Raw genomic sequence first — 10,080 nt, forward strand, 5'->3', positions numbered from 1 at the left:
ACTAGCGTTTTTTTAAATCCGTCACAATGCATCGTTTTGCAGAAAAAACGCATCCTGCAAAAGTGCTTGCAGGATGCGTTTTTTCCCCATGCACTTCTATTGATGACGCATTTGCGACGGATTTGCACACTTCGCATCCGTCTTGCGATGAATGCGTCGTGCTTTGGCGGACCGTCGGGAGAAAAAAACCCTACATGTAACGTTTTTTTCTCCCGACGGACCGCTTTTTCCGACCGCGCATGCGCGGTCGGAACTCCGCCCCCACCTCTCCACACCTTACAATGGAGCAGCGGATGCGCCGGAAAAATGCATCCGCTGCCTCCATTGTGCAATGCAGCAAACGCTAGCGTCGGAATCTCTCCCCGATGCATTGCGACGGGGAGATTCCGACGCTAGTGTGAAAGAAGCCTTCCAGGAGTGGGTGATAAATACAGAAGTGGTGCAGATGTTTCTATTATACTTTTCCTCTAATTGTTCCACTCCTGGTTTTGGCTACAAATACTGATGTAAAATACTGACCAAATACTGATAGTGTGACGGCAGCCTTATACACACACACTGCGAGGTGTCGGGAACCGTAAAATACTCAAGATTTCTTTTCTTGTCATTTACTTCTTCATCTCTTTGTTACTAAATCATTGGTTGTAAAACTAGTGATGGCCACCAGGTGGCAGCATGACTCCACTCTCCAGTCTCCCAGCTCCTGATGTTTCAGCTGTTCCTTTCCTTGTTGCCCTCAGGATTCTCCAGTTTCCTTATTTTTTCTTTTGCAGACTAATTAATAGAATAAACAAAAAGTAATGACATATATAACAAGTGCATTTTTTTTAGTTTTAAGCCATAAAGAAGTTTAAAACAAAGTTTAAACTTAAAATAATTTTTTATCACTTGTTTTTTACCTGCAAAGCAAAAACGCGTCATGTAGCAAAATGTAATTGTAATCTTGGCCTGTATTACAGACGCATGGACAGAGCCCAACGAGTGCCGATGATTCGGGCCTTATTCCCGCTGCCTCCGTGCTTTCGCCAGGATTATCACATGCAGTGTTGCTGAACTAGATTTCTGTGGAATCAATGCTTAAAGGCTCAGTAAAGTCTTAAAAAACTTTTCACATTTTATCTCCATGTGTCTGAATTTTCGGTGGCTCCCGAATGATTGCTGAAACGAAGGGGCAAAAATGGTTAATTAACCCTCAGAGAGCAAGTGCTGGGGGGTATAGGGTGTGTGGGGGCTCATCGACCTAACCTGAGCCCATACACTACTCTGCATGTGCTCCTGGTCCTTCATTTTAGGGATCAGGGGGGATCTCAGGACCGAGACCATCGCTGGTCAAAACTTCATGCGTGTCACTAAAAAATCAGCAAAGTTTTTTTTTAATTTAGTTACCCTTTAAGCAGTACGTGTGTATAATATATAAGCACGCAGGCGGTATATCACGTATATGTGCTGTATACAGTATATCCAGGTGAGCTGTAATACCAGGCATGCCCCATGGACAGAGGTGGCGCTGTTTTCTAAAGTCGCAGCAGTATAAACATTTATTTTATTCATGATAAACTTTGTATCCATTAATAGAATTAAAGCGGATTATCTGAATCGATACATATTATGGCATTCCGAAAATCAGGCAAATCTATGAATCCTCATTCTCAATGTATACAGGGTGATCAGGACATTCTTGGTACTCGGGGACAGAGGTCCTATCGCCAGCGTGTCCCTGGCAAGTGACGGGCATTTACACAAGAAGATGGCGACATAGCTGGATGTCGGAGTGACCGCGGCTCCGAGTGACAAGCAGATGTTTGTCTTGGGATGGAAAATAGAAAAAAAAAATAATCAGCACAAAGTTGTTGGTTCATTTGGGGATACAAATGACCTTTTGATTTCTTTATACTTTTTTTATTTTATATTTTGGGTGTGGGGAGAATATAAAATTGTAGTTCTGGAATTGTTTTATGTATTTGTAGGATAAAAAAAATCTATAAAATAAATAATGTATCTGCTTATATTTGGGGGATGATAACATTTATTTGTTGTTTTTTCACTTTTTTCACAATACGACCTTTTGTTAATTAACATTTTTATGTTTCTAAAAACTTTATGAAACTTTAAAACATTTTTTTATCCAATGATGGGACTTGACTACATGGCGATTGTATGTTATGTCATCACCTGGAGGTCTTCATTACCCCATGGAAACCCCTTTGCACCAAACAATTCCATCCTAAGGGCAAACAAGCGGAGACTTCCTTCGCTCTGTGACCACTTAGGTGCCGGCTATCACCTCCAGGTGATTCACTACTTGTCCATGCTGCACAGTACAATGGTCCATTATCGATCCAGAAATTGTCCTATAATATTTCAGGACTTTTTGGATCACACTGTCTAGATTGTGCCTGATTGCGGACTGTAACCTCTATGATTAGTCGCTCCTGTGTCTGAGCGACCGCTCCATCCGTCAGTGGGCTAAGACTCATAGTACAAAGTGACCCCCGACCTGCTGTTCAATATGCAATTATTCAAGAACGATAGCCGCGACCAGAAAAGAGAAATTCATAAAAAGTCTAATGCGGTGGTTTGCGAAAGTATTCACCCCTTGTCATTTTCCGTGTTTTGCTACTTCACAACCTGGAATTTCACTGTTTTTTTGAGGGTTTGCATCAGTTCATGAACAGAAGATGCCGACAACTGCGAACATTTGTTTTTCTTTTTATTGTGGAGCAAACAACAAATAGGACAAAATAACTGAAAACTTCAGTGTGCATAACTATTCACCCCCCTAAAGTCAGTACTTTGTAGAACCTCCTTTGTGGCAATTACTGCTGCAGGTCACTTTGGATAAGTCTCTATGAGCTTTCCACATCTTGTCATTGTGATTTCTGCCCATTCCTCAAGGCAAAGCTGCTCCAGCTCCTTCAGGTTAGATGTTTCCTCTGGTGAACAGCGATCTTCACGTCTGACCACAGATTCTCCATTGGATTAAGATCTGGGCATTGACTCGGCTGCTCCAGAACATTTACATGTTTCCCCTTACACCACTGGAGTGTTGCTTTAGCAGTTTGCTTTGGGTCACTTTCTTGTTGGAAGGTGAACCTCCGTCCCAGTCTCAAATCACTGACAGACTGAGACAGATTTTGCTCAAGAATATCCCTATATTTCACACCATCCATCTTCCTCTGGACTCTGACCATTTTTCCTGTCCTTGCTACCAAAAGACCTCCCTACAGCATTATACTGTCACCACCATGTTTCACTGTGGGGATGGTGATCTCAGGGTGATGAGCTGTGTTGTTTTGGCACCAGACATAATGTTTATCTTGGTGGCCAAAAAGTTCAATTTTGACTTCATCTGACCACAGCACCTCCATACATTTTGAGACATTCACACATGTCTTTTGGCAAACTCAAAATAAGCCTTAACATTTATGTATATAAGTAAAGATTTTTTCTGCCCACTCCTCCATAAAGGCCACCTCTATGGAGTGTACAGCTTATTGTGGTTGTATGCACAGATGCTCCAGTCTCTGCTCGGGAACTCTGCAGCTCCTTCAGGGTCACCTTTGGTCTCTGTGCTGCCTCTCTGATTAAAGCCTTCCTTGCCCGGGCTGAGAGTTTTGGTGGGCGCCATCTCTTGGCAGGTTTGTTGTGGCACCATGTCCTTTCAGTTTGATGATAATGGATTTGATGGTTCTCCGGGGATCATCAGAGATTGGGAGATGTGTATTCTGGCCTAAAGAGAGGTAAGGCAATTACCGCACATAATGGATGAGGGGATTCATCAGAGCATTGGTGTATTATCGGCATGTATTACACGCACTGCACTGGGTGGAGTGGGTCTCCAGCTGCTGTGCTCTGCATAGGCAGCGACATTGATGACAAAGCTCCCTTCATTGCCCTGATCTTTGTCATTTCAATGGTGGCCTATGAAGAGCGCAGCAGTCGCTGAAAAATTAATCTCACCTGTTGCGCTTTGCATAAACCGCTCTAGGCAGCCACTCAACACGCTCTTGTAGGTGCTGATCCCTTAACAAAGCAGGTGGCATAAGGAGGGGAAGGGAATGGGTAAAATTGTGTGCCCCATAAACTGTGGCCCTTGGGATTAGAGGGCCTGAACTAAACAAGGAAAGGCCCTGAGAATGGGCCCTGGTACTGCAAGGGAGTAGGAGAGGGTTAAAGAAAAAATGCAAGAAAATTGGGGTGGAGTTGGTAGGGGTATATAGGGGTTTTGGAGCCAACTGGCCTGTCAGTCATTTTTCCTGCAATTGGTGTGGACAGAGTATGGAGGCCCTGGAGGAACAAGTACAGGCCAGGATTGCCAAGGAAGGCCTAGGATGTCTGCAGGGCCTTCTTTTGAGGACGCAGAGGATGGAGGGCACAGTAGAAGTGGAAGGTATCCTGTTATGGACCTGGTGGTTAGGAGCACCCGGAACGACCTGATGGTTAAACTCACACAGGACAAGCTCTGGGAAGTGGGAGCTCTGCTGACCGCAACCCCTAATCCTATCACACAACTAGAAATAGCCGTGGAGCGTACCTAACACGACCTAGACGCCTCTTCACAGCCTAAGAGCTAACAAGCCCTAAAGATAGAAAATAAAGCCTACCTTGCCTCAGAAATTCCCCAAAGGAAAAGGCAGCCCCCCACATATATTGACTGTGAGTTAAGATGCAGTCACAAACACAGAAATGAAACAGGTTTCAGCAAAGGGAGGTCAGACTTACTAAACAGACCAAGGATAGGAAAGGTATCTTTGCGGTCAGCACAAAACACTACAAAAAGACCACGCAGAGTGTGCAAAAAGACCTCCGCACCGACTCACGGTGCGGAGGTGCCACTCTGCATCCCAGAGCTTCCAGCTAGCAAGGCTAGATCATGATAGCCAGCTGGACAAGGAAACAATGAACATATAATTAACTAGCAGGGACTTAGCTTCTGCTGGAGTAGACAGGTCACCAGAAAGATCCAAGAGCGAACTGAACCAGTACAAGAACATTGACAGCTGGCATGGAGTAACGATCTGAGTGGAGTTAAATAGAGCAGCCAGCCAAAGAATAAACCACGTCACCTGTGGAAGGAACCTCAGAAGCTTCAGCTCCACTCACAGCCACCAGAGGGAGTCCATGGACAGAACTCGCCGAAGTACCATTCATGACCACAGGAGGGAGTTCGATAACAAAATTCACAACAGTACCCCCCCTTGAGGAGGGGTCACCGAACCCTCACCAGAGCCCCCAGGCCGATCAGGACGAGCCAAATGAAAGGCACGAACTAGATCGGCAGCATGAACATCAGAGGCAAAAACCCAGGAATTATCTTCCTGACCATAACCCTTCCACTTGACCAGGTACTGGAGTTTCCTTCTCGAAATACGAGAATCCAAAATCTTCTCCACCACATAATCCAACTCCCCCTCGACCAACACCAGGGCAGGAGGATCAACGGAGGGAACCATAGGCGCCACGTATCTCCGCAATAACGACCTATGGAATACATTATGGATGGCAAAAGAAGCTGGAAGGGCCAAACGAAATGACACAGGATTGAGAACTTCAGCAATCTTATACGGACCAATGAAACGAGGCTTAAACTTAGGAGAGGAAACATTCATAGGAACATAATGAGACGACAATCAAACCAAATCCCCAACACGAAGTCGGGGACCAACACAGCGCCGGTGGTTAGCGAAACGTTGAGCCTTCTCCTGGGACAATGTCAAATTGTCCACCACATGAGTCCAAATCTGCTGCAACCTGTCCACCACCGTATCCATAACAGTACAGCTGGCCAGAAGTATTAATGCATCTCAATAGAGGGATAAGAGAAGTTCTGAGACCATTTTTTTTTCTCTGCAGTGTTTTTTGTCTTTCTTTTCCCCTAAACCTCTGGGTGGTTCAGGACACAGGTGTAGATATGGACATTCAAGGTCTGTCCTCTTGTGTGGATCATCTCACTGCAAGGGTACAAAACATTCAAGATTTTGTGGTTCAGAATCCGCTGTCAGAGCCTAGGATTCCTATTCCTGACTTGTTTTTTGGTGATAGATCTAAGTTCCTGAATTTTAAAAATAATTGTAAACTGTTTCTAGCTTTGAAACCCCGCTCCTCTGGTGACCCCGTTTAACAAGTAAAAATCATTATTTCTTTGTTGCGTGGTGACCCTCAAGACTGGGCATTTTCCCTTGCGCCAGGAGATCCTGCATTGCGTGATGTTGATGTGTTTTTTCTGGCACTTGGATTGCTTTATGATGAACCAAATTCAGTGGATCAGGCAGAGAAAATCTTGCTGGCTTTGTGTCAGGGTCAGGATGAAGCGGAGGTGTACTGTCAGAAGTTTAGAAAGTGGTCTGTGCTTACTCAGTGGAATGAGTGTGCCCTGGCGGCAATTTTCAGAAATTGTCTTTCTAAAGCCCTTAAGGATGTCATGTTGGGATTTCCCACGCCTGCTGGTCTGAATGAGTCTATGTCTTTGGCCATTCAGATCGATCGGCGCTTGCGTGAGCGCAAAGCTGTGCACCATCTGGCGGTATTCTCTGAGCATAGGCCTGAGCCTATGCAGTGTGATACCAGAGCTGAACGGCAAGAACACAGACGTCGGAATGGGCTGTGTTTTTACTGTGGTGATTCCACTCATGCTATCTCCGATTGTCCTAAGCGCACTAAGCTGTTCGCTAGGTCTGCCACCATTGGTACGGTACAGTCTAAATTTCTTTTGTCCGTTACTCTGATTTACTCTCTGTCATCCTTTTCTGTTATGGCATTTGTGGATTCAGGCGCTGCCCTGAATTTGATGGACTTGGAGTTTGCCAGGCGCTGTGGTTTTTTCTTGGAGCCCTTGCAGTATCCTATTCCATTGAGAGGAATTGATGCTACGCCTTTGGCCAAGAATAAGCCTCAGTACTGGACTCAATTGACCATGTGCATGGCTCCTGCACATCAGGAGGATATTCGCTTTTTGGTGTTGCATAATGCATGATGTGGTCGTTTTGGGGTTGCCATGGCTACAGGTCCATAATCCAGTATTGGATTGGAAATCTATGTCTGTGTCCGGTTGGGGTTGTCAGGGGGTACATGGTGATGTTCCATTGCTGTCAATTTCGCCTTCCACTCCTTCTGAAGTCCCTGAGTTTTTGTCAGATTACCGGGATGTATTTGAAGAGCCCAAATCCGGTGCCTTACCTCCTCATAGGGATTGCGATTGTGCTATTAATTTGATTCCTGGTAGTAAGTTTCCTAAGGGCCGACTGTTTAATTTATCTGTGCCAGAGCACGCCGCTATGCGGAGTTATATAAAGGAATCCTTGGAGAAAGGTCATATTCGCCCGTCGTCATCACCGTTGGGAGCAGGGTTCTTTTTTGTGGCCAAGAAGGATGGCTCTTTGAGACCTTGTATTGATTACCGCCTTCTTAATAAGATCACAGTCAAATTTCAGTACCCTTTGCCGCTGCTGTCTGATTTGTTTGCTCGGATTAAGGGGGCTAGTTGGTTCACCAAGATAGATCTTCGAGAGGCGTATAATCTTGTGCGAATTAAACAGGGCGATGAATGGAAAACAGCATTTAATACGCCCGATGGCCATTTTGAGTACCTGGTTATGCCATTCGGGCTTTCTAATGCTCCATCTGTGTTTCAGTCCTTTATGCATGACATCTTCCGAAAGTACCTAGGTAGATTCATGATTGTATATTTGGATGATATTTTGGTCTTTTCGGATGATAGGGAGTCCATGGACAGAACTCGCCGAAGTACCATTCATGACCACAGGAGGGAGTTCGATAACAGAATTCACAACAGTGTCCCCCCTCTCTCACGGCAGTTCCCGACGTCAGGGAATGCCTAAGTCTCAGCCCTGTATCCCGACATCACGCAGGTTTAGGTTTAGCCAACCTTTATTTTGCTTGGACAGCAGTGTGCCGGATATGAACATGGAAAGGAATGTTCCTGCAGCGGACCTTGGGTATACCATACTAGGGATTGGTGAAGCTGGTATGGTTAATGGAAGGAGGCTTCATCGAGGTCTTGGTGATCACGGGGTTAGCCGCACTCACAACCTTATGGATGAATGTCAGAGAGCAGATTCGTCTTTGGAATGTTCTTTTGCAGGTTCCGGTGCGGATAACAGAAGGAAGGCTCGGAAGGAGAGTGATGAACATGATCATCACAGGTCTACCAGGATGCATTGGTCAAAGAGAAGATCTTCAAAAGCTCAAGGCAGATTATCATCTGGATCGGTCATTTCAGCTTCCGTGCTGACAAAGATTGGACATAAGCGGTAAAGGGTCTCCAACCATCAAGGTCAAGATCGTTCTGCCTCATCTGGAGCCAGGAGTTCTGCAAGGTCGGGTAGCAGGGTTGCTATTTGATTATCCAAACAAGCACAACCCGCAGCATCGGCTGGAGCAACACCGAGGATGGAGATCAGGAGTCATTCGGAGGGTGAGTGTCCCATGCTACAGGCAAGGTCCACTCCACTTCTCACACACAACATGCACAGGGATTAAGTTTCCTTCCTTAAAAAAATGTTAAACTGTTTGGAAACCAAAAGTGCATCCAGCAATTCACACTTCTCAGCCTGTGGAAATCTTCTCAGCCTGTGGCATTTCCGGTATCACAAGGTTTGGGTTTAACAGACTCGTTTTTTTGTGTGGTAGCTCTTCTGGGTACTGGAAATGGAGAAGCGGAATAACATTAAGCGAGGTGAGTACATCGACATCTGGTCCCTCACTCCAGTGACCGGGTGACTATCGACAGGAGCATTGATAGAGGGAATAAGAAAGCAAAAGTAGCAAAGACGTTTGTTAATTGGCTGCAGGCCTTCTTAGTGTTCGCTCACGGGATTTGTCGTGTGCAGCCTGTGAAGGCCCCGAAGTTAATGATGCATGTAGATACAATTATTAATGATGTAACGTTACTTTCTTGGCACTGCTGACTTGCGCTATACTATACTGTTCCGTAATTTCTCTACTTTGTCACTTTACCTCCTCCTACTTGGGGTAATGCTCTAACCAACGAAGGAGTATTTAGTTTTTCACCGGTGTTCTCCATTGTACTGGAAGACCACAATCTGTGACCCTGCCTTTGTTTCATGAAGCAACGTATCGCTAAATGGGCCCCTTCGCAAAAGGACTACTCGTGTCGGAACTTGCAGGTTGCATAGAAATGACAATGTCCTTCGTTATACAACCAGCATGATCTGATGGGCTTAGGGGCCACTGTCAACAGCAGCATTTGACCGGCCAGGGCGGAATTTCAGAGAAACTAACATTATGGAGGTCTCTGAGCTAAAATCAGCTGGATCCATACATCGGTTGGCTTGTCGGCCCAATCCACGCTCTTTGTTGTATCTCCACTAAGGCTACTTTCACACTAGCGTTTTCTGCAATCCGTCACAATGCGTCGTTTTGCAGAAAAAACGCATCCTGCAAAAGTGCTTGCAGGATGCGTTTTTTCCCCGACCGGCCAGGGCGGAATTTCAGAGAAACTAACATTATGGAGGTCTCTGAGCTAAAATCAGCTGGATCCATACATCGGTTGGCTTGTCGGCCCAATCCACGCTCTTTGTTGTATCTCCACTAAGGCTACTTTCACACTAGCGTTTTCTGCAATCCGTCACAATGCGTCGTTTTGCAGAAAAAACGCATCCTGCAAAAGTGCTTGCAGGATGCGTTTTTTCCCCATAGACTTGCATTGACGACACATTTGCGACGGATTGCCACACTTCGCATCCGTCGAGCGACGGATGCGTCGTGCTTTTGCGGACCGTCAGGAGAAAAAAACGCTACATGTAACGTTTTTTTCTCCTGACGGACCGCTTTTTCCGACCGCGCATGCGCGGCCGGAACTCCGCCCCCACCTCCCCGCACCTTACAATGGGGCAGCGGATGCGCCGGAAAAATGCATCCGCTGCATCCATTGTGCAATGCAGCAAACGCTAGCGTCGGAATCTCTCCTCGACGCATTGCGACGGGGAGATTCCGACGCTAGTGTGAAAGAAGCCGCTGCTCTCCATGCAGTTTACACATGTGATCAAAATGGTTGGTTCCCCTCGTTTAATGGCAGAAAAACCCACAATGGTCACAGAA

Source organism: Ranitomeya imitator, chromosome 8 (assembly GCF_032444005.1).
Source record: "Ranitomeya imitator isolate aRanImi1 chromosome 8, aRanImi1.pri, whole genome shotgun sequence".
Taxonomy (NCBI): domain Eukaryota; kingdom Metazoa; phylum Chordata; class Amphibia; order Anura; family Dendrobatidae; genus Ranitomeya; species Ranitomeya imitator.